This window comes from Malaclemys terrapin, chromosome 12 (genome assembly GCF_027887155.1).
Source record: "Malaclemys terrapin pileata isolate rMalTer1 chromosome 12, rMalTer1.hap1, whole genome shotgun sequence".
Classification (NCBI taxonomy): Eukaryota; Metazoa; Chordata; order Testudines; family Emydidae; genus Malaclemys; species Malaclemys terrapin.
The window spans coordinates 19668467-19694112 of NC_071516.1; the positions used below are offsets into that span (position 1 = coordinate 19668467).

The 25646-nt window shown below is 46.0% G+C and overlaps 1 protein-coding gene across 1 annotated transcript in view; it reads right to left on the reverse strand.

Moving 5' to 3' along the window:
- JPH2 (junctophilin 2) overlaps positions 1–25646 on the reverse strand; it is a 60977-nt gene that overhangs the window by 19326 nt on the left and 16005 nt on the right. The window lies entirely within an intron of this gene.

Here is a 25646-nt window from a genome sequence, read left to right on the forward strand (position 1 = left end):
TAATCCCTTTGACAAGTGGGCTGAAGGAGCAGTGAAAAGTTTACCAGCCAACTAGTCATTTTCCTAGGATGTTTCCTGCCACCCCTACTGCCATAAACCTGGGCACCATTACGTAGTTAAAAACAGACATGATTATTACCCATCGACAGGTGGCAAACTAGCACTGCACTAAGCTAACCCCACCTGCCAGCAAACAGAAGCCACCCAATGGAAATGAAAATCCACAGCCTATGGACAGCCAAGCAAAACGGAACAGACTGGCAAATAAGTTAGTTGCACAACTGCTTAAGCATAGTGTGTGTCCACGTGCACACCTACCTGTGCATAATAGGGTAACTGTGCTTGCAAATGTGCCTAATTAGCCAGTAATTATGCTAACAAATGGCATAGCTCTATTGCATGGCTTCCACACCTTCAACCTTGGGGACTTGGAGCAGGAGTGCCCCAGCCAATTACACCTGCTGTAGTGGGACATGGAAGGAAAGGCCCCCTCCGAGATGTGGCCTCCTTGCATTCTGTAGGATGGGATTCCATTTCCATAGCCAGGGAACACCAAGGAACACTCCTTTCCCCTACCTTTTGTCAGTTTGTTTGTATTTAAAATTATAAGTTCTTGGGGCAGGGACCATGCCCTCATGTGTGTCTTGCACAGTTTGGGCACTTATACAATGTACATGACAACAACATTATGGCCTAAGGGCCAATTGCAGCCTCAAAAGTCTCGAGTGTGGTACACAGAAAACTTCATCTTTCCTGAATAGGAGCAGGCTATGGAACTGCAGATCCCAGCATGCAACAGTGGGCAAAGTTTGGCAAGTTCTGTCCTGAGTGCCTCTCAAGTGACCATAAAAGAAACAAGAGTTCAGTCTTTCAGGCAGATTCCCCTATCCATACCAACCTCCAGAGCTGCCCTTGTAATATGAAAACCACCGCGGTGGCACAGATGTCTCCTCTTCCATACCTTGGCTTCTTGAGTCCTGTAGAGAAACATCTCCTGCTTGCTTCATAAGGCTAACTAAGTTATCTGTCTGTCTGTGATATTGCTAAGATACCTAGCATTTTGGTCCCTATGATCTTCACATGAGAAGTTAAACTAGCTTTGGAACAAAGATGCCTGTTTAGTATGAATAGGGTGACCAGATGTCCCGATAAAATCGGGACTGTCCCAATATTTAGGCATTTGTCCTGATATTTCACACTCCAGTGGGTTTTTATTATTTTTTTTTGCTCCGCCAGCGGCACTCCGTTTTTGTTTGTTTGTATGTTTCTCCGCCAGTGACCCCCTCCCTCCCATGTGTTCCGATATTTTCTTCTTCTCATCTGGTCACCCTAAGTATGAAGCTGACTTCAACAATGAAATTGAGCCTTCAGAACAGAAGAGACCAATTCTGTGCACACACAAGCCACCCTGTTCCATCCAAGGCTAAGAATACTTGTTTTCCTAACACTGTCATGAAGACCAGATTTTCAGCAGCTTCCAGAATCACACCAATCCATATTCGTGGATATGTAAATGTGCATATACAAAACCATATGTATTTGTACACATAAGGACAGTTAGATGTATGATTATCGATCTGTATGTGTAAACATGAATATTATTAATTACAAGCATTAATTCAGCCTTGCAATAATCTGTGAGCTAGTTAAGTGACATGCAGTGATCCTTTTCCCCATACTGATACACAGACCCCTTTGGGGTGAAGTACAGATGCTGTTTGATGGCACACAATGGTAGAGCAACATCTCAGAACTGGAACTGAGGAAAGATACTCTATTCTGCAAAGGGAATTTTAGATAGAATGTAATCACCAGAGTTTCAATTTAGCCAGGACACCAGGATTAATTCTCTTTCACCAAATACCCATTTACATATGCATGAGGGGGGAGGGTGTTGGCGCACACAAATATTGCTGGTGCAATAAAAGAGGCTGCTCAAATTTTGCCCCCAAGTTTCTTTACGATGAAAAGCGAGAGAACTTCCATGATTCTTGGTTGCAAAGATTATGGAAAAGAATTAAATGGCTAGCATGTTCCCAAAACTTCATGCTCAGCAATGCTGTAAAATACCTGTGAACTAGAAGGGCATTCTGACTCTTAACATGCAAATGACCACAATATACATCCCCCCTATGCTTCAGAATTCCTGTAACTGGAATCATCTCCCTTTATGTTGGAAACAGGAGTCATCCTATTGCTTACATTTATCCATCATCTTCCTTCTTAGCTTGTAAGCTGAGCTGTCTCAGATAAAAATTGTAGAAAACTGTTTTTCTGTCCAAAATTATTAGAGCTCCTGAAACATCCAGAGACACTAGCTGATGAGACAGAAGTCTGCAATTTTAAACCTCGACTGCATGCAGGAGATCACGGGAAGCTGTAAACAGAGAAAGTGTCTCCTTTTTTGGTAGCATATAATCAGTGTGATTAATTCCACTACAATCTGGGGAGGGCCTAGTGGCATATTTATGTGCTTTTCGTGCCTGGGGAATCAGGGTGGATTCACAGTGCTCAGCGCAGAGCCTGAAAGCAGCCTTCACCTTGCAGAGAGGTGCTCCTTTTAACTCTCCAAAGTAATGCTCCGGGAAAGAGTGCAGCTTGACAAACACTAACAGTTCCACTCTTGCACTTGGATCCCGGAGGGGGCAATCCAAACAGGAGTCATCCTATTGCTTACATTTACCCATCATCGTCCTTCTTAGCTTGCAAGCTGAGCTGTCTCGGGTAGTTTTCTACAATTTTTGTTTTTCTGTCCAAAATTATTTCTCGCACTTGGATCCCGGAGGGGGCAATCCAGAGAAAGAAGCCCAGGCTTTGGCTACTAAATTAGGGTGGGAATCTCAGCACTTGCCCTACAGTGTCTGAGGATGTTGTCTGCCCCATTGATCAAGTGCTTGAAGTTGCATGCTTGGGGCTAGAACGGACCACCCTTGTGTGTGTTGGTGAGCGCTCATTCCCTTGTTGTCCCATTGAAGAGGATGGGCCAGATCTTCTGTTCCTCCAGCATAGGGACAGAGAGGCTTTAAGCCACCATTGCAACTTCCACATTCCTGAGCTTCTCTTGGCCCTTGTTTTAAGTCAGAGCTGCCTCATGGCCACCCTAACTTATACTCATCATGCTGTGGCCATGTCCCCTTCCTCCCCCAACACACCCTCTATGCTGGGGGCTATGAGAGAGGCAGTGTAGAGCCATTCTGAGGTACCATGCTCCCCAGAGGCCATCTCTGCTAGGTTTACTGTCGGTAGAGTGGCATGAAGAGGCTGGAGCAGAGCACAGACTCTGGTCCAGTGGGACCACTTGTGGGAGCACGTGCTTGCCATGGCTAGGAAGGGCTGCACAAATCCAGCCCTTGTTGTGGTATCTGGCTCCTAAACCAAAGCCCAAGGTTTGTGAAGAATGGGGTATTGGGATGTTCAGTAGCAGAATGGCCAAGGGAGAGACATATGATAGAATAAGAAACAAACATTCTCAGACTGGGAGACATCAGGCAGGCACATTCCTATTTACAGCCACCTCAACTTGCCATTCTGGGGGCTAAATTGGATGGAGGGTCACCTCCCTATCATCAGGCTGCTTGCCTTTAGTATATTGCGGTATGGGCTAACATGATAGTAGGGCCTCGCCCTTAGGTGATTAACTCGAATGTACTTTTAGGGAACTAAAACAAGGAACCAGCTCTGGATGCATTAGGGCTTGTCTACACAGGAACATTGAGGATAATTAATCCAAATTAACTAAAGATCTGAATTTGAAGTGGATTAGTTAAACTGCATTAAAAACCCTGTGTGAACACCCTCATTTAAAATTAAAGTCGCCTTAATTCAGTTTAGTTTAATTCACTTCCAAAGTGAATTATGCTAAATCGAATTAAGGCCACTTTCATTCTGAATAACTGCATCCACACCGGAATTCAATGCAGTTTAACAAATCCACCTCAAATTCACACTGTTAGTTCATTCAGATTTATTTTCCTGGATGTCCCTGTGTAGACATGACCTCAGTCTCTCCCTGAAGGGCAAAGAGAGGAAGTGATTTGCCATGTGAAGAGGTACCGTCTTATTCCCTTTCTAGAGTTTGCAAATTGACAAGGCCTGAGACATAGTTGCCATCAGTCATGTCACATACTGATTTATGGTGAGGTGTGGAAGGTCAGAGCTTTCAGAGCTCCTGTCTCACTCAGCCTTGGTCAGCACAAACACCCCAAGTGGGACATTGCATGGCTCAGTTATTAGAACAAGCTATTCAAGCAGAGGATGGTGAGGGACTTGGAGCGGGTGCATACGGCTCTCTAGTGGGCGCCTGGTGCCACGTTGATACCCGAAAGTGGGCTTCCCTCCTCACTGGTGCGTGAGGAATGCACACGCTAACATGTTAGCAACAGCCAGTGCAGATACCCCAGCTCATTCCTTAATGCACCAGGATGAAACACAGCTACGGCATGGCCTGGGGGGTTGTTACACCAGACAAGACAACTCCTGATTACGCTAATCCTGTGGCAGTCCCGGTTTGGTACACAGAGGCTTCCCCTCCTCCTAATAGGCTGCTGTATCTCGTGCTTATCAGGCTGCTGCGTGGGGCTCTAGTGATGCTTCCTCTGAAGTAATACAGTTCCTACAGGCCAAGACCCAGGCCAGGCAAGAACAGTACAGTAAAGGCAGCCTGAACCATGTGACCTAGTGCAATGATCCTGTCAGTCCTCCAAGCTGAGCACGGTTGGGCTGAGTTCAGTGCTTGGATGAGGAAAGCTGCAGGGCCTGGTGATGGCGATCCAGACCTAACCCTAGCATAAGCGGGTGCAACACCTTTGAAGTCAATGGAGCAACTGCGGAGTTACACTGGCGTGAGAGCAGAGCCTAGCTACTTCCTTGAGGGGAACTGCACAGGAGTTCAGGTCTGGAAGAGAAGGAGAGCACACTACCCAACTGAAAGGGCAGCAGGTCTGTAGCTCAGCAGACTGTAGTCGCCTCACTGGGATGTGGGCGGGGCCAATCCTGACCGCAGTTATTGCAGACGGTGGAGCGAATCTGGATTTTCACCACTGTAACTGGTGATCTGCCCCCTCTACCCCCGCAGCACATAGTCTGAATTTGGGGTCCTCCAGGTGCTGCGTAAATAAGAGATATTGTTATGCTGGCGGCTGATTCCCCTCGCTTTGCGAGGCTGGCCTTTGCCTCACTCCCACTGATGTAGCATTTTCCTGCAATTCTTCTAACACCATTAGCTTGGGGCCTAGGGCTACAACAGCGGCAGCATGCTCTGGAGCTGCTGCTTAGAAACTGGCACCTTACTCGCATCATGTGTCGAGACTACGAGTCTATGATCTGCCAGGTGCTGGGAGCCTGAGCAGCTGAGTCAGCTCTCAAACCTGTGCCTATGCAACTCAAACAAGCTCTCTTCCCCACGGGCTTTTGTCCACCGCTTCAGTGTCTGATTACCCCACACAGACATCAGGACCCTGCTCCCACCTTAAGATGCTGGCTCCCTGGACTTGTGGGCTACCGTGATTTAGATAATTTATTATAGCACAGGTTCTGGGATTAGTGCCTGGGTTTTGCAGACCTTGATGGGCTTTGGAGATAAATATGTTGCATTCAGCTTCCACCGACCGCGTGCTCATAGCCAGGTGATACTGGGACTGTGGCGGTCAGGAAGGTATGAGTGGAGATTGCCACTGTTCATTACCATCTGAGGGGGACCACTAAGGATTTATTAACATGCTGGACTGGTGGGTGGGGTGGGGAGAAAAGGCACAACTCTACAGCAGAGGAGCTTGTATTCAGCCAGCTGCACTAGGATAGGAACAGGCATGCAATCAGAGTGTTTGTTGGCCAGTCAGATGCTGGTTAGTGATTCTGAATAATAACAAAACCTAGCACTTACAGAGCCCTTCTGAAATTATGAATTCTTTGTATTACCATAACACCCGGGAGCCCCAGGCATGACCAGGCCCCCATCGCGCTAGGTGCTGTACAAACACAGAACAAAAAGATGGTCCCTGTCCCAGAGAGCTTCCAATCTAGGTACAAGACAAGAGGCAACAAGTGGAGAGACAGATGGGAAAGCACCAGGAAACAACGAGACAATACTGCTCGCTCAGCACGACGGGCAATGGACTCAGCACACCAGCCGCATAACCATTGCTACATTTTTTGTAGGCATCACAGCCAAGGAGAGTTTTAAGGGGGGATTTGAAGGAGGACAAAGAAGTAGCTTTTCAGCCATAGACCTCAAAGTGCTTAAGAGGCAGCAATTTCCCCCAAGGCCAGAGCTGGTAAAAAACAGGAACACTTTTTGCAAAAAAATGTAGAAATTTGAATTTTTTCAGCCAGCTCTTTAGCTGGTCAAAAACAGGGTGAATTTTTCCTGAAAAAAGTGACGTTTTTCTACCACTCTACACAAACATCTAGTGCCACACCAGGGAGCAATTCAAGGGGCAGACAAGCAGGGCAGAGTATTTGTGTGGGAAGGAAGGTGCTGCAGGGACCTTTGAAAATTCCACTCTAAACTTACCAGTGCAGAAGTCAATAGCTCTTCTTCAAAACAGAACTACACAATACACAATACACATCTAATGTGTAACCGTAAATGGAAAGGAAGGAAAGGGCTCCTTAAAAATCATGACAGAACTCTCTGTCCCAACTAGGAAGGCAGTGATCTAGGAATGCGCCCTTGGGGACAGCCAGCAGCAACCTACATATTAGGGAGCACAGACTTCAGGTTGTAGCAGTGGAGAAGTTCTCTTCCTAATTTCAGCTTCCCAGTCGGCACAGTTAAAAATAGCTTGCATGAATTCTTTGGAAGGGGAGCACTCGTCTAAAGCAGAGGTCAGGAGGAGATGTGCATGTGATGCATGCTGCACACTGCCCATTGCCTCTGGAGTGCACTGCCCTGTATTTTAGTCCCCCTTTCTGGTGCTTTGGGGAGCTAGCATCCTACTATTGATCCAGAATCACTCTGTCCTGTATGGTGATGCTTTTTGCTACTCTTGAGCCACCAGCATGGCTTGAGATTTAGCTAGCACTCCATTTGAGAGAGTAGAAAAGCTCTAATGCTGTAATAGTTTTTGTACAAGCGCAGGGATACAGCACCATTCCTCTCTTTTCTGGCTGACTCCCAGTAGTGCTGCCGCCCAATCCATTCCTCTGATTGCTACTAAAATCCTCTGAGGGTATCGGAGCTGAAGTTGAGCCCGATCACTAACAGGTGAGCCCATAAGCCAAACCAATAAACCTGTCTTCTTGGACTGTTCTTGTGTTTTGCGCATCCACATTTCGTTGGACTGTAGATGAGATTAGAATGAGTAGAGAATACTGCAAATGCCAGAGACAGCCCGAGAGCCACATACAACCTACAGGTGCTGAGTTGACCTTGTAGCCAGAAATAGTGGAATAACTCAGATGCCTGCCCCAACTATTTCACGTTCGGTAGGGAGAGTTATTCTGTGCATGGTACAGGAAGTACAGCCCCATTCAGCACAGCTCTTACCACTCAGTGTTTTGCCTTATCAGACTGATTCAGAGACCTCCATCAGGAATGACTAACTGAGTCCCTTTTTCCTGATCATTCCAAATATCACTGGTTCAAAAATGTGACATGAATTTTCACTAATTAACATGTTCATGAAAGGCAACTTGGCTTCTGTGATCAACCCTGTTTGTTCTATTGTTACAGTCTATTCTCGACACACACCTACCCCGTTTGTTTCATCAGCTTGTTGTGTCCTGTCTCGTAAGCTCTCTGGGGCAGGACTGTCTTCTTAGTTACTAGTTTGTATGGTGCCTAGCACAATGGGGCCCTGGTCCTCTCTGGGATTCCTAAGTGCTACCGTAATACAAATAATAATATGAATGCCTGTATATTACATGCATTAATTTGACAGGTCAGATAACCCTACATATCATGCATGTAACATGTTTGTTGGCCTTTGGTTTTCAGAAAAGTTGGATGTGCAAAATGAAGATAGAATTGCACATCTAACTGAATGCACAATTGCTGCACTTGCAAGTCCAAACTCGATAACTGTATATACAAATGGCTGATTATGTTCATTTTGAGTGTGCAAGTACCTGATTTTGCATGTACAATCACTCTAACTTCACCTGCAAAGTGCAAATCTAACTCTTCTAAAAGTCTGGGTCTTGATGGCTGCTGTCCATTTAATCAATAAATGCCATATTTGGTACATTGCAGTAGTAGTGTATAGGGGCGGGAAAGATATTGTATATTTCAAATATCAAGTCTATTGCATTTTGTCCTTCCCAGGACAATGGGAGCTACAGGAAGCGGCGTGGGCTGAGGGACGTGCTGGCCACTACTTCCTGCAGCCCCCATTGGCCAGGAGTGGCGAACTGTGGCCACTGGGAGCTGCGATCGGCCAAACCTGCAGACATGGCAGGTAAACAAACCGGCCCGGCCCGCCAGGGGCTTACCCTGAACAAGTGCACCCCTAGTTTGGGAACCACTGGGCTAGATGGCAGCCTCACTATCCGCTCATCCTTTGCATATCAACCTTGTGTGTTTCGTATCCATCCAATTTAGACTGTAAACTCCTTAGGGCAGGGTTTTTGCTGATAGTTGTTAATGCTCATGCACACCAAGGGTGCTGTGTAAGTAGTAAATACAATACAATCTAGCAACTACTTAATGCAGGAAATATACTTACTGTTCTACAGCATGTCACTGTATTTTAAAAAAAGATAAAACGTAATAACCTTGAAATTACTTCGATTTCCAATATCATTTCTCAAACAACCCATTTGTGAGATGCACTGGGATTTTCACTCAGTGGTACCAGCACTCAGCTACTGAAATGATTGGCACTGTGTAAATACCTATGCTAGCTAAACAGTACCTTCTCTCCTTCCTTCTGGCATAAAGGGTAATGCCCAGACCATCTTGTTTTGGAAAAAAACATTGTTTTTTTAGGGAATGCTTTAGGAGCAAGGAATTGTTGTCAAAGTTCACTGAAATTTAACAAGCTCAGCGAGCATTAGTCTTTATGATTACCTGGCGAATTTTTAAAATACTGAAATGTTATCCTCAGCCCTAAATAGCTCAAAGCCATTTGTATCCTTCAGTGAATGATACTTCCTCACAGAACAGTTAAAGCGATATTAATCTTACAGCAGACGAGTCGGCAGCTATCGTCATCAAGGCGTCTACCAAAGGATCCCCATTCTGAGCAAGGGAAACTGGTTAGCTAAACATTCTAAGGTTTTCTAATTCTCAGTATTGCTTTCTTGCTGCTTCATTAATATACCATGTTCTTTAATGCCGCAGCTCGGGCAGCTATTGACCCAGATGAGGGGCCAACATGAGCAACTGTCTGGGAGTCAGCTGCCGTTCTCTTTCATATAGAGATGCCGCTAATGCAGATTGCAGGCCCCAACATGCAATGCCCAGAGGCAGCTCAGGATGGAACGCTGCCTACTGGGACTTGCAGGCTCCATACACCACACATATCAGAGATAAAGCCGGCTGTATTAAACAACTACATGGGCCTTGTTTGCCCTGCAAGAGTGGAGGGCCTCAGAAATATCAGTGTAAGGAATGTAACAAATGCTTTAACTCTTACTGCTGTCATCTCCTGGTCCAGGAAGAACACAGAGCCCTGAACTAGAGTTTCAGCTGGTGAAAAGCTTTTCCATTCACCCTCCAACCTGGCTGGAAAATATGTCATGACAAAGTCAGTGCAGTTCTCTGCAGACAGAAGGGTAGATTCAATCTCTCACTATTAGCTGCTGCACTTCCTTTCGCCCGATTTCTTGGCCTGCTCCCAGGCTGTTGTCTGCTGCTTTGCCTATTAGCATGAGTATATAACTTCTTTCAATCAGAGTGCACAGCCCAGCAACCCTATGATAACAAATCAGTCTGTGCAGCCCAGTGCCTGCGATCAGCCCCACAGTAATACGCCAAGGCACACTGCCCTCATGCTGTGAACAATCACTGCAAACGCTAGTGATTTAGATTGATAAATTGTATAAAAAGATGCTCATCTCATGCTCTGGACACCCCTTTTATAATTATCTTTCACAGTAAGATCAAACTGGATGATGCATTCCACCGACAAATACATCAAAGACAATAAAGCAAAACCCCTTGACAGAAGTCACAGCAATCAAGCTCTTCCAATCTTCAGCCCACTCCCTCCCTGGGATGCATTTGGGCCTAACAGCATGCACCTGAGGTTGACAAATGTGGACTATTCCATACCAAGTGCACACACACGTGTGTGAAGGGGGGTGAGGGAAATCAATTCCAAAATCAAGGATCCCACATGGAGAACACCCTGCCAGCAGTCTCCTCTTGTTCATTTCAAGTGCAGTCTGACTCAGGGAGAAAGGTGGGGTCACAGGACTAAATATAGATTCCATGAATGATGAAGGGAGCAAATTTCTCAGTGGTACCAAGATTAAATATGTTGCATTTATTAGTAAAGGTATGTTTTTCTGACTGACAGCCCTGCAAACTACTTGGGCTCAAGAGCTAATCAGGAATGGGTATTTTTACCTGAGGAAAATGTTGATTTTTCATCAAAAACAAAACCCACATATTGCTCAGTTTTTGGCAACCAAAAACCAAAAATATTTTTGGCCTAAAACTGTGAAAAACCAAAATATTTTCAGTATGGGTTTTTCTATTTTCCAATCAACAGAAAAAATTGGAAATTTTCAAGGACATCAAAAAGTTTCGGTGAAAAATGTTCCATTAAAGCAAAAGGGCAATTATTCATTGCAAATAAGCTTTGATACAAATTTTTCTACCAGCCCTTTTGGCCTCAAGGGTCAAAATTCACAGATTGTAAGTCCAGAAGGGACCATTATGATCGTTTAGTCCAACCTCCTGCATAACACAGACTGTGGAATTTCATGCAGTTCTGGGTTATCTCCCTCACAGTACCACCACCAGTCAGAAAGGTTGTGCAGTAAATATAGCCCCTCAGTGACACCTTGCCCCCTCCCCCACCCATTGTCTTTTGTGGGTTTTCCCAAGTGTCACTGATTGAAACTCAGTACACAATTCTGTTGATGATGCACATTAAAGACTAGAATCCAGTTCCCTGTCTTGTGGGTGGAGGCTCAGCAGGGCTAACTGGAATAAAAAAAGAAAAATCTCATGTTTGTCAGAAGCACAGTGGCTTTGGCTCTGCATACACACACAGCAGTTCTGTTGATCAAGAAGCTGACATTTTTACAGTCACTTTTCAGAGCGAAGCTGCATTTGGATTTTCCTGTATTTTTCCCCTTGAGATGAGGGATCTGGAAAACTGACAGGGCTGTGTGCAAATGCCTTTGGAAGATGAAATCCTTCTCAGTTTAAAAATGTGCTAGGCCAAAAATATATCAACACCTGTGGCTTTGATTCTACAGAAGCTGCGGCTAGTCTGCGTTTTAGATGAAAGCTCAGTTCTGGGGAAGATCTGAAAAGGGCAATTTGTATCAAGTGTCTTATTTACATGCATTTCTCTGGTGTTCATAACTATAGTATCTTCTCACACATCAAACATTAATACAACCCCTGTATTATCAGCCCCATTTTACACATGGGAAAACTGAGGCACACAGGAAGTATGCAGCAGACCGATCAGTAGAACCCAGTTCTCCTGACCCCCAATCCTGTACCCTAACCCCAAGACCATATGTCCTGCTCACAGCATAGGTGCATTGGAAAGAATGGTTAGGTTAACCCAAATTCTACCCTTTTATTCCCAGAATAACTATCTGTGAAAATAACCAAAGGGAATCTCACTTCTCTGCTAGGCTACCAAAGGAAAAGGAGAACAGGTGAGAGCAGCAAGGACTTTTTGTTATTCCATTTCCTTAGTACTAAAAGAGAAGTAGTGTCATTCCAGGATGACCTCTATGAGAACCCAGTTGGAGGAGAAGCCTCACTGAAATGATGAGCCTGCAGTAGACTACAAGGGATTCAGTGGAAATGGTTCTACAGGCCCTGGGCTACAATGGTGATTAAGGGAGGTAGGCTAAATGCCTTGGGGATCTAGTCCCTTTTAGAGAAGGATTTGTTCTAGCCACTAACTGTGCTACCCAACTGTTACTATTGAGAGGAGCAGGGGGAATCTCATCTGTGTGGCGTTGAAGAGCCCAGATAGAACAGAGAAGGGAAGGGATGGGAAGATACGACACAGGGTCTCCCTTTCAGAACACACCCACCCATGTCAAATGTCTGAAATCAGAGGAGCCTGGAGACCTCAGCTTCCCTCCCAGAACATTAAAGTTCTCCTATGAATATTTACTACTGCCACCAAGAGCAATGAACCCCACACACTGGGAGTCAGGACTGTGCTCATTAGGCACCAGAGAGGCAAAGTCTGGGAGCCCTGGGATGAGCACTCAGAAACTGTTAACACAAAGGGAAAGAGCTTTAGCTGCACCAATGGCAAAATATCACCCAGCCAAACTGCAAGGAACAAAATCCCCTTCAGCTACAGTCAGATGTGTAATGTTCACCCCCTGCCCACGTTAGAGAATCTGCATAAGGTCAGCTTAAGCTAGTGGTGTAGAATAGCAGGAAACACAGCAGTAACCCCCCCCCCAGCAAACCTACTTTCTGCACAAACAGTACTAGTGCACCAGCTGAAGCTTATATGAGCCTGCAGAGTCCACAAACCAGGTGAATGTGATTTCCTTAAAGGGTCTGCTCGCCATTCACCAGGTTCCCTGCGGCATCATTTACCACACACACGGAAGGGAGTTAGTGTCATGCAGCCATCCTTCCTTCCAGCCCTGAATCAAAGGCATTCTACAGGCGAGATCATAGCTAGCTCAACTATCTGAGAGCAACTGGCACCTTCCAGAAACACTGCAGTCCCTTATGGCCAATGTGAAAGGCATTGAGATGCCTAAAGATACAGACAGGCGTCTGGTGGGATTTACAACAGTGCCTAGGTGCCCAACTCCCATAAATTTCAATGGGAATTAGGCACCTAGGTGCTTTAGAAAATCCCACTGGGCACCTATCTACATCTATTGGTGCCTCAATACCTTTAAACTCTTCATCCTTATCAATGCAAGCGAGATTCAAAAAGGAGACTAGAAATCCATGATGGTCTCAGACCCTCCTTACAAAACCCATTCAAAAGAAAGAAGCAGACATTACTGTAACCTGACTAAAATATTCTGCCCTTCTTCAGAGCTGTACTGAAGAACCCTTCAGTAATGACTAGGAAACTGCACTCACAAACACTGCCGACTTCTAATCTCATCTTTGACACTGAATTCCTCTGACACCTGTGGGCTCAGTCTCCCCAGGGATACTGACACTTCCTTCACACTGAGGGGATGAAGAGAGAGCAGTTGAAGTTTCTACAGTGCTTTGACACACACGGAGCATTTTATAAGGGCTCAGTATTGGTGTCTGGGAGCCATACTGAAGAATACCAAAGTATTTCTTGTAATTTTTTCTTTAAGAAATACAACCTACTTCTGATTTAACTTCCAGCATTTTTGTAGCGACAACTGCCCTGCGCCGTCTCTGCAAACACACGAATTGTTTCCCTGGGGTTCTTGGCTAGGTGGAGGGCCACACTCTTTGGTTAAAAAAAAAAAGAAAAGCCCAAACCAGCCCCTATAATTCAGGCTCATGAAGCTCAAGTGACCAGCTGAGTAGCTCCAGGACACGAACTGTGTGATAAGGGCCACTAGATTGCTGATCTGCCACTTTGGGGGAGTAGAATTGGGTAGGGAGCTCAACAGATCCTGTTGAAATATTCCTCCTTCTCTAGTAATCCCAAATGATGCAGCCAAACTTTAACTCACGATGGCCTTGCATATTCTTTTTCCAAGTAGATTTGAGGCAAACAGTGGCCCAAACTCTAGGAGAAATGTCACTTCAGGGAGGGGAGATAGAAAAGGTAGACGTGAGAGGAAGCACCCGAGAAAAGCAGGCCAGCAGCACGTACGCCTAGCAATGCAGCCTGCGCTGTCCCGATGCCAGCAAGGTTGACCTCAGCAGAGAGTGTGACATTCACATCCATTCAACCACACAACAGCCTGGAAAAACAGAGGCAGGAGCTTTCTGCAGCCATCACACACGAGAGGGAAGGACTGCACCCACCCCAGCCAACACGGCTAATGTCCCAGCGGCAGCAGAAAATTTCAGAACACACGGTCCATGTGTGTGTCTGTACCATCCCCCCCACTCCCCAAGAGCTAAGAACTACAGCCCAATGTGTCTCAAGGCCAGGTCTGGCACAGGCAGTGACAGGACAGGTTTCCCCTGCACTGCTCCCCACCAAGTGCTCTTCATCCCTGGCCTGGAGGAACAACCTCTAAGGGTGAGAAAGGAGCGGAGTCTCCCTGGCCTATTCAGTGCTTGGCCTCTCTGCTGAGCTTTCTAAAGAAGGGACCAATTACTAGAGATAGCTGTCAAGGAAGTGGTGGAAAATGTTTCTTCAATACACATCAGAGCTCATCAGATCACATTCATCTATGTCAAAACATGCAAGGTGGCCTGGCTACTCCACCCATGACCACCGCAGCCATTCTTGTTTCCCAGCTCTAGTGACCAAACCAATGAGCGGATTCCTCTAGACGTTCCCGTGCTTGGCACCAGGCTCCATCCATGCTAGCAGGCTAATGGACTTTCCTCATGTTTTGCAGACAGACCCATTTTATGTGCATACATGAGTCAGCCTGGAAAGGAAGTTATGGTACGTGAGACTCTGAGGCACGGAAAGCAAACAGGAGCGTGGAAGTGCTCTCTTTCTCCAAAATAGACACTGTGAACTACAATAACCCACTGCGGTGCAGGCAGTAGATTCTGTGAAAGCCCCTGAGGTCTCTCTTGTCAGTGATTCCCCAGCCAAAGGCTCCCTCAGGCCATATGTCATAGGAGGCTGGTGATGGGTCAATAAGCTGAATGCTATGTCTGTTGAATGGGGTTGCCAACCCTCCAGGACAATCCTGGAGTCTGCAGGAATTAAAGATTAATCTTTAATTAAAGAGTATGTCATGTGATGAAACCTCCAGGAATATGTCCAACCAAAACTGGCAGCTTGACTGTTGAAGCCCACATGTTCAGCAAGCCTCCCTGTTCTGCTGGTGCGCCCTCCTTTGTATGCATAGCGCTTGAGTTTGCACTGGCAAACAGCACATATAGGATCATGTGTGCTAAGCAGCCCAGCTCATGGAGACAAACAGCATCATGCACAGTGCAGGCCTCTACAGCTGCAAAAGGAAGAGCATTCCTCGTTCTGCTTCATGTGAGAGAAACAAACATTTCTGGGGCTAGTGCAGCTGTAGCATGCCTATAAAAAGCCACAAACCAATGCAGTAAGGCCCCTGACTTCAGCTGGTGCTAAAATAAAGGCAGGTGGTTTGGGGATATCTGACTTTATGATGAATTAACAGGCTTTATTTAGTGTCACACCCTTTTCAAATACATGGAATGTTAATGGTATGGGAGCTGTCTCATGGTACATTGACACTTCAAGCTGGAGGTGTAATTTCCAATGGGAGGAGACCTACCTAAAAATAAAGTGTAGCCGTGGAGCAAGACCAGTTAGCTGCCCTGAGTACATACCTAGAGCCTCAGACAGGATCGTCCTTGGGGCAGCTAGCCTCTGCCACCCCTTGCGCTGTTGCTCGAGCACAACTAGCACAGGTATGTTTCCTCAAGCCGAAAACGACACCCCTAGTTCGACGTGTAGACATACACTCCCTCGGAAAAGAGAGCCTAAGCAGCTTCCCTTAACCACTGCATTCATGATCCCGGAGTCCTGAGGCGTAGCACACAGGACACAGGCGTGCGGGTCACGGGTACGTTCACATCTCCCTGCCCATATGTACAGTAACTCCCATGTGTTTGTGTCTGCTGAGCAGGGGAGATGTTCGTTCATTTGATTCCAGATCAAAGGACCCATGGACAACCTGGCTGATTAGTGGAGGCTGAACATGCTGCTGCGTGTGGGATTTGAGTTTGGCTCCACGGTTCAGTCACTTACTCTCCCCGCCCAGCATGAGCTTGGGGTGCCTTTTGCAGACCTGGAGTGACTCCCCCTCTTACTGCTTCATAGACTTCAAAGCCAGAAGCAACCATTATGGTTAGTGAGTCCGACCTCCCTACATAACACAGGCCAGAGAATTCCACCAAGTGATTCCTGCATCGAGCCCAATGACTTCTGGTTGAGCTAGATGGTATCTTTTAGAAAATGTAAAGCTTCAAGTGATGGATACTCAGGGAAGCTTTAATGGGCTCTAGCGGGGAGTGTGCATAACCCAACTTGGCAAGGAGAAGGGTTCTTCAATGGAGCAAACTAAAGGACCGGGAATGATCTCTCCCTCCTGCCTTCCCAATGTTTCTTTGCTCATACTATGGAAACGGGCTGGAATGAGAGCGTGTGCCATGATGTGACCGGTGTCTCCTCTCATGGGAGCAGCGGGGACCGGTGAGCACTGACTGCGGAACCGTAACTGGCAACAGAACTTTATTTCGGTCGACTCCTTTTTTTTTTTATTAAGGAGTCTGATCACGTTACTACGTAAATGCTGTTCCCAACTATTCTGCCTCTCTTGCAACCCTATCTGGGAGGAGTATTATATCAAATGTCCCATGTAGAACTCAGCATGGGATTCTGTCCTTAGTAAGCAGGCTCACTTTAGTTCCTCCATATTGTCTGCTTGTTACATGGATAGACCGCAGTTCTATTCATTACACATCCACTATGTGGTACCCAAGCCGGGAGTGAGCATTAAAGGCCACAAAAATCAGAACAATGCAGAAGGGCCCAGAGCCTTGTTTAAACTTGGGGAAACCTCCCTAGTACTGATGGGCCAGAACTACACTCCAGCATTGCCAACTCTTGCAATTTTATCATTAGACTCACAAGGTTTGGTTTTTTTCTCAAAGCCTATGTGAATACTTAGCTGTCATCAATATAATCCTAAAAAAGTATGTTTCTACCCTTCATGGTTGTGGAGAAGAGCTTACACCATGACCGGATTGCACGCTGAACACCCACAATCCAGAAGGGAAAGAAAATGAACCCCAAATGTACTGTTATTAAAAATCTCTTTATTTTAAAGCCAAATTCACAATATTGAGGCCCAACTAGTAAGTTTTGAATGCTTGGGGCTGGCAATACTGAACCTCCCAGATCCACACGCTCCCCGACTTTGGGGAAGTTTACATACAGATACAAACTTTGCAGTTAGCACCTGCCTATATCATAGACTGAACTGGAAGTCCATACTCCAGGACTAGGCATCAGTTTGGCTCCAAACATCACAGGTGAGGTCCAGCTCTTTGAACATTATGTATGGAGTTGCTTTGTGAAAGGCTGTGAGCCATTCCTTTTGCTGTTTGATTTCTCTAGTGGCTGGTGTAACCCTTTCAAATACCCCAGAACAGAATGGATGATGGCTCTTGAACTGTCAAAACTTTCTCAAGCCACATCCAAGTATTTTATTACTGGAACCATGAAGCTAAGATCCACCTGAGTTGGCTCAAGTTTTATTAGCTAAGAGTCACAGGCCTTGGCTGTCAGCTGTTGCATTCTCCTGTAGCTCTGATAAACCATTGCTGTGCATTCCCTTATTTAGTCAGGGACTCTCTGCTGACTCCAGTGCTTTCAGTACGTCATTTACACCATACACGACGGTCCCCTAAGGAGACGCTCATTCCTGCCTAGGTAACGTAAGTTTGAAAGGCTGAGCACTTGGAGATATAAGTAACATTGCTTAAGAAAGTGAACAGGCAGAATAGTTCAGAAAACTGATATGAGAGTTTCAGTTCACATCTCAGCAAACAAGTGAAGGGAGAGCTCAGAAGTGCCCCACAGAACACAGACAGCAAGGCTATTTAGAATTCAAAACCTTGGAGTAAACCATTTAAGTGGCAAGAAGAGAATCTCACACACAATTTTAATTGAGGCCAGGCTTTGGGAAAGAAAATCCCAGAGTGTTTTCCGGTACCCGCAACTTCATCCCATTTCTGTTATGCTATTTATACACTGCCTGGCATCTCCTTAAATTATTTCAGTGTATTCTTGACAGTTTTTCCATTATGTATTAAAAGGACAATGTGGAAGCACTTTGAATCTATGTTATAAAGCCGGGGAAAGATGTATGGTCAAATAGTAGATACCCTACTGATTTTAGATGTTGTATAGCCCAAACATAAAGCTGTGCTAATTTTGATTTGTGTTTGTCTCCAGTAAAAAATCCTGGTGCTTAGATACCTCCATGTAAGGCGCCTATAGATAAATCAGTAAAGTGTGGCGATGATTTCTTCCTGCTGTCGCATATCTGGGTTTCCTGGTGATAATAAATACTATATGTCACATGACAGCTATATTCTGGAGGATATTTGTTAACACAATATACAACTTTCAAGGCGTTCAAAAGACAGGGCCAAAGCTACAATGTACACATTTACAGAACACATGGAAGTGTCCCTTTAAAAAACGCTGCTTTCATTCCAGTTGGCTAAGAAGTGCTAGGATTTCATTTGGCACAAATGCCAAATTGCAGAGACTTGATGGGGTCACGGAGAGCTGAGCGTGACCCAGAGCGAGAAGGGGTTGCTGAATTTTCATTGTAGATCTTGGCCCTTTTAAAAGCCTTCTTAGGCAAAGAAGGAAATTCACTCTCCTTAGCAACTGTAAGGACTGCTTTGTAGCTAATGACTTGAGGGGGTCTCAGACCCCCAGCAAACCAACCAAGCCGAATCACTCAAGTCTTACCCAGATCCAGGCTCCGGTCCTCAAAAAGCAGCCAGGCTCTGTGCCTCATCTTGGGTTTTTATTTTTAAGGAGATGAAAGCTGTCCCTCAGCTGCCTGTTTTCGAAGGGATCGCTTACCCTCTGCTTGACCAGTTAGCACATAGCCTGCATTCTAGCACAGATGCCGTCAGGTAACCGCACAGACACCAGCCTTCCTAATTGCACAACTCTCAGTAGCTCTGAGTTCTTTCTGCTGACCAGAAACCACAGGAGCTTCTCCAGGAAGCAGAATGCCAGCCTGACACATAAGCCTGTCAGCAGCTGCTCGAGGCCTCATGTATTTGGGGCCTCTACTGCACAGACTCAACAAATCTCGGGCTGGCCTAAGGGGAGGGCAGATTTCCAATTGCAGCCTAGCAGCCTGGAGAGCACCTTTCACTAGGGTCACCCCAAACTGAAATACTGGCCTTAGATGCATGTGTACCATAGTTATTTCTCTCGCCTTAGTACTATGCCCCATGCAGAGGATCTCGCTCTGCCAGTTCACGGGGGAACATACGCACAGAACAAAGAAGGGAAAATCAAAGGCCACTCTTTGAATGGGCAACATTCCCTGGCACTGTGATTCCCACTTGAATGAAACATCCCAATACAGCTTCTTGCCATGTAGGCCTGTGCCTTCTTAGTTTATATAACCTGGTCATTTGCCTCTACAAGAAATTTTCTTTTCACTCCCCCTAACATGATGCTTGTCCTGTAGCCAACAGTTCTACACTGGTAATTGACAAATAACTTCCCATGTGCTATCTCAAGACCCCATTTGTCATCTTTCCTTAGCCACATTACCCGCACTGCATTATACATTTTCACTTAACGAACCCCCCAAACTAGGGTAACTGATGAATGAAGAGGGCCAGTTGGTGCACAGCAGTTAGTGAATTCATGCTGTGCCACACCGCACCAAACATCTGGGTTGCAAGCCAGCATGACGGTCAACCTAGTTTGCACTTGACACTTGGCAACATCACAAACACATTAACTGGGCTTAACTGAGAGTCTCTGCTCATTAGACTGGCTGCTGTAGGTCTTGAACAAGATACACTGGCAAAGCTGTGTGGCAGATCCAGGACTGGAAAGGCAGGGAGGCAGCCAGGTAGGAGGGCAGTGCCCTTACAAAGCTGCGAGAGGGAAGCCTGCAAATAGCCCGTCCACACTTAGCCAGTACATTCAGGGTTACACTAACATAACCTCTACAGTTTTTTACTAAAATCATGAAAAGGAAAATCAAAATTTCTGGGAATACTGCTGGATTTCTAATTTAGAAAGAACTATAATGGGACCTGTCAGGGCCAAAACAATACAGTTCTGGAAGGAAAACACACTCAACTGTGCCATATTCTGGCAGGAGATGCTCAGAAGCACATCTGAGAAAATCCACAGCCAGCAGGGGGCAGAAACTGCAACCCAGTTTCTGTTCCCTTTGAAACTGCACAGATGCTGCTACAGAGACATTTCACAGCAAGAGACATGGAAGAGGTGTGACCCAGGGGTAAAGTGGTCTATGACATGTTTGTCCCCTGATCTGTCAACGCTTGTTACATGTAGATTGTCATGCTCCAAATAAAGGTTTGGGTTTTGGTCAGAATGTGGAAGCACATTTAGGCATAGACTGTGCAGCATAGGTGTGGGTTTATCTTTCTTCACACCTCTGCAGCTTGCCTGAGCCGCCAAAGCTGCAAAGAGCGGGGTTTGGGCAGGTTCTAGCATTTTGGGTTTGTGTTTCGCTGGTTTTACCATGCCTCAAGGAACCTTTCATGGGGCCAAAAAAAAAAAAAAAAAAAAAAAAAGCGCGAGTACTGGTCTTCTCAGGATATTTCCCTTTCTGAATGGTGGAAATGCCAAGAGGAGGCCAGAACTTGCTCCTTAAATGGCTCCCTGAGGTGTAAAAAGCCAGTGAAAAATCATGATCATGTACAAATATGCAGATGCTCAGATTTATTCACGTTCCTGCAGAATCTGACTGCTTGGCCCGAGTAACCAGACCCTAATGATTCCCACATTCCCACATAAAGATGAGCACTATCCTCTAAATAGAGGAGTCATGTAGCCTTCCCAGGCAGCTAAAGACATTTCCATAAGGACCAGAAGCCAAGATACTGTTCATCAATTGGAACCAGGGTTTTGTGCTGTAAATTCTGCCCTGAGGTAAGGCCAAGCAGTTCCATTGACTTCAGTGCACTTTTATATCATGATTCAAGTGGCTCATTCTGTATTTTGATCCCCTAGCTTCACTACCCTAGAATTTGTGCATTAAAGAAACTATTTTACCACTCTGAAGCCACCTTCCCATTTCTGCTAAATTCCAATGTCGCTTCCTTCATAGTCCACAAATTTCAGCCGTTAATTTGCAGAGCCGTATGTTCCACCTTCATAACATCAGCACATTTACCCAGGCTTCCCCCAGTTTGCCTCATTGGCAAATGCCCTGCTACACTCCCAGCTGAGGGGGCTGCTGGTAGTTCCCTCCCTATAAAGGCAAGGGGCCAACTCCCCTTTCATCACACACAGTTTTGTTGGCAGTGCAACTATCCTGATAGAGTCATGAGAACGTTCTTGTCCCAGGACATGCCAAGGTCTCCTGCTTCAGCAGGTGGTCACACTAGGCATTAGGATGGAGGATTTTGGCCAGAGTGTTATGGGTCACTACTGGCTGGATAGGGAGGTTTCCCCAGGGACCAAGAGTCTCTGGGTAGCTCTGATTGGAGATGAGGGATTGGAAATTCTCTTAATACTGAAAACAATTCCTGTCTCTCGAATGGTTTCAGGATGAGCTCCAGGAGGGGATTGTCTAAGTCACCCAAACACCACGTAAGGTCCCTACATTGGTGTGGAGTCACTAGGGGGACACACAAAGGGAAAGGGAGTTGGGACAGGGCTGTAGCAAGAAGCCAGCACTAGCCCTGGCCCTGACAGGGTTCCAAGTGAGGGAGGATGGTCCAGTTGCTAGGGAGCTAGCCTAGAACTTGGCAGACCTGCATTCAAGTCCCTGCTCCAACAGACTTCCTGGGTGTCTTTGGGCAAGTCACTTAGTCTCTCTGGGCCTCAGTTCCCCGCCTGTAAAATGGGGATTATAGAACTGCCCTGCCTCACAGGAGTGCTGTGAAGATAAACACATTAGGAATTATGAGGTGCTCAGATGCTCTGGTGATGGGGGCCACATAGGCTATGTCTACACTGCACTTAAAAACTCACAGCTGGCCCTTGCCAGGTGACTGGGGCTTGGACTAAGGGGCTGTGTAATTGTCATGTAGACATTTGGACTCCGGCTCTAGAACCCTGCGAGATGGGAGGGTCCCAGGGCTCAGGTTGCAGTCTGAGCCCGCATTTCTGAATGTCTACATCAGTTAAATAGCCCCTTCGCCTGAGCCCCACAAGCTTAAGTCAGCTGGCCTGGGCCAGCCACGGGTGTCTAACTGCAGTGCAGACATACCCATAAATACCTTAGCTAGATAGATAGCTCCACCTGCGAAAGTGTACAGAAGCCCAGTGGCAAGACTGATGAGAGGAGAAACACTCTATAGTTAGAAGAAAGTGAATGATTACCTAGCACTTTATAAATATTAGTCAACTAGTTCTCATGCCCTCAGAAAGGCATTAGACTCATTTTACAGGTGGGGAAACTTAGGCAGAGAGCAAGTGTCTTCCCAAGGCCACAGAGAAAGTCAGTGGCAAGGGTAGAGCTCAAGAGTTTCTCCAGTCAACACTCCAAGCATTAGATTTTCTCTAGCCCTCAAAGCTGAGATTAAAGGAGGGGGAAGGGACACTAACAAAGAAGATGCTGTGAGTAGGGATGAATGAAGCAAAGGCAGCAATTATGGCCCCAAAGGTAAAAATTCACTGAAACTGTGACTTGATTGTGAAGTGAGCAGAAGACAAAGCTCTGCTCCCCCCCTTTCTTGAGTCACCACCCCCTCCTCGTCTGCACCCCCACCTCCGGGCTGGATCGTCTGCAAGGCCAGTCCTCCCCTTGCAGCCGCTCGAACACAAATTTGCAAACAGAACTCATTGCAGGCAGGAGTCGGAAGCCTGGCTCCCTGAGCTAACTGTCACAAGGGCAAACCCAGGCACTGCAGGGGCGAGGCTGACACTGCCAGGTACAGACTAGGGCAGCACACGAATCTTGGCAGGTTCTGATCGGCGCTTTCAGTTTAGGAAAGGACATACATTTGGTTTTAGATCGGCGCCCAGCTGGAGAAGCAGCGAAGCATGCTCAGAGGCAATCTATCCACTGGCTCACAATGTACGAGAGGGGAGGACTCATTAAGGAAAAGGGCTGTAATGCCTTATTTCCTCTGACTCAAAAGTTTCCTTAATAGGAAATGGTTTCCAAGCTGTGCTAGCGAGGATGCCGGCCCCTGTGAGAGCAATGGATGCATTCCAACCCCTGATGGAAAACACCACCGAGTCTCCTTTGGATTTGAAGTGTAAATCGTATCTACTAAAAAGGGCCTTATATAAACTGACCAGTGCTTGGGGAGCAGCTTTGCCGCTCTAACAGCATTATTTATGGCCTCGCTGCTCCTTGAATGTGCCTTTTCCAGTACGCTACAAAGCCACACAGGAACGAAGAGAGCACCAGGCCTGTCCAGATGATGTAACAGGGAGCACCTTGTGCCAAGACGAACATGGCTCAGTGCTGCTCGCGAGCTCAGACAGCAGCATGGATCTGTTATTCTGATCATCGCCGTCGCCGCAAGATACTCTTTCGAAACTTGCCGATATTTTTCTGACAGTCTCCGCACTAACCGAGCACGCTAAAAGCAGCCAAACTCAACATTCCCTCAGGAGCCTTGGTTCAAAACTTTGAGCTGAAATATTATTGGGCAAAGGATCTGCCTAGCTTCCAAGGGATGTTGATGGTTTTTAAACGGAGGCACCGTGCTGTATTTCACCAGGTATTCCTCGCACCTGCCTGGCAATGAGGCAAAGTAATCAAAAAATAATCTCCTGAGAAGCTGAACAAAGTTAAAAGGGACAAGTCAAGAAAGAACCATGAGCCACCTCCAGGCCAAACTTCCATTGATTTCAATAGCCGTTTGCCTGGGTAAGGAGTGAGTACAAATCTAGTGCCAGATCCTACCACCCACACTCGCACTGAGCAGTACATTACTCATGCCACTGAAATCAAACTGGTAACATACAAAGGAATGCTTGGGTTTTTTAAATACATAAGGCCAAATCCTTTGGTCCTTATTCACGGCTAGATTCCATCACCATTACTCACACTGAAATCAATGGGACCCCGCCAAAGTAAGCAACTACTTAGCGTAAGGGTGGCAGAACCTATCCCTCAGTAAAGACCTAAGCACCTGGCCGTGTATATTTTAATAAAATCCTCCTATTCTAGATTACCAATAACTCTTTTGATCATTAAAGCTGAACAAACTTTCAAAAATCTAAATGCCCTTTTTCACCACTGCTGCAGGTTCCCTTACACTTCACTCAGCTTGTCAGGTGAAACTAGATGGGTCAATTCCATCTTCTGTTTATAGCCCATTTCACTTTGCAGCTCTTCTCTGCCTTTGGTAGCATGCTGTTATGTTTGGGTCTCTAACAGTACAGGAAGAAAGATCAATTAAAAAACCTCCAGTTATTTTAAATGTTTGCTATTCTCTGAGGTTTTGCAAGCCCCATCTTTTTTTTTTTTTTTAAATACCAACCTAAATTTATGGCCTGAGCTACTAGCCAGTGTTGCTTTAAGCAAAGAGTCAGAAGTATTTATTTACAACCTGCAGACGTATGACAAAATATTCTAAGTGCACAGGCAAAGCAGAGAGAACCTAGCCAAAGTATTTCATATTATTACTTTCCAGCGTATCTTAAACCAGTCTGAGCTGAGAGAGCAGTTTCCAAGCTGTCAGTAGTAGAGTTTAGCTGACTTCTGCTGCATGGCCCGTGAATCCTGGTAAATCATTCAAAAACCTGGGTGAATGTAAAGAGATCGCTGGAGCAGGTCCCTGCTCTCTGGAGTGATACATGGACTAGCAGTGGAACTCATTGCACCAGTCTGCCACCTCTCACTATTCAGTATGGTTCCCAACTCAGGGACCTGCCTCCTGAGTGGTGAAATCCAAGCAGAACCTGGCTTTAGCCCTTGATATTGTTTGGCTTGTTAAAATTAGGTTACAACAATAATCTTGTTCCCCCAAATCACTACATGCCCTGAACCCTTGTGGCACTGTGATAGGGGAAGGAGTGGAAACCAGGGTACAGCACACACTTCTCAGGAAATGCTGAGATGTTCTGTTTGTAGCCCAGTGTGACCAAGTTGTGACTATGTGCCCAACAGATGGAAAGCCCTCATTAGAAGACCAACACCAGCTGCAGCAGCATTGTACATTATTGACCCCGAATCCTGCAGTGACTCTACTGTAAGATGGAATGTTTCTGTAGTGGTGGTTTTGTTGTTGGGTTTTTCTCTTCATAAAGAAGGGGTCACCCAATTGCCAAACTGTCCCTATGCAGAAGGCTGTCCTGATTTATTGTAGCCAAAACAGACTATTTTTCATTCTGCCCTAGTAATAAAAAAAAAAAAAAAATCCACCTGCTCCAATGTGTTTCACTGGGGAGTAAAGGCGCAGCCCTATGTTGTCATCTCCAAACATTTCTATAAATGCTTAAGAGTATTGGCATCTATTATGGCATCGAAGTTTCACACAGTGGACCAGATTCTCAGCTGGCATTGTCCCATTGGCTGTCAACAGAGCCATGCGAATTTACAGCTAAAGAGCAGGCCCAGCCACCCCATCCTTTTCTGTCCTGTTGAGGTTAGTGTTAGTGGCTCAGTAGCCTTCCCCCACCCGCTAGGTCCGGCCTCTGCTAGATTTGGGGGGAGGAGGGGGAACAGAGAAATCTGAAAGGTTCACGGGACTTAAGTAATTGAGCTGCGAGATGCTCAGACCATAG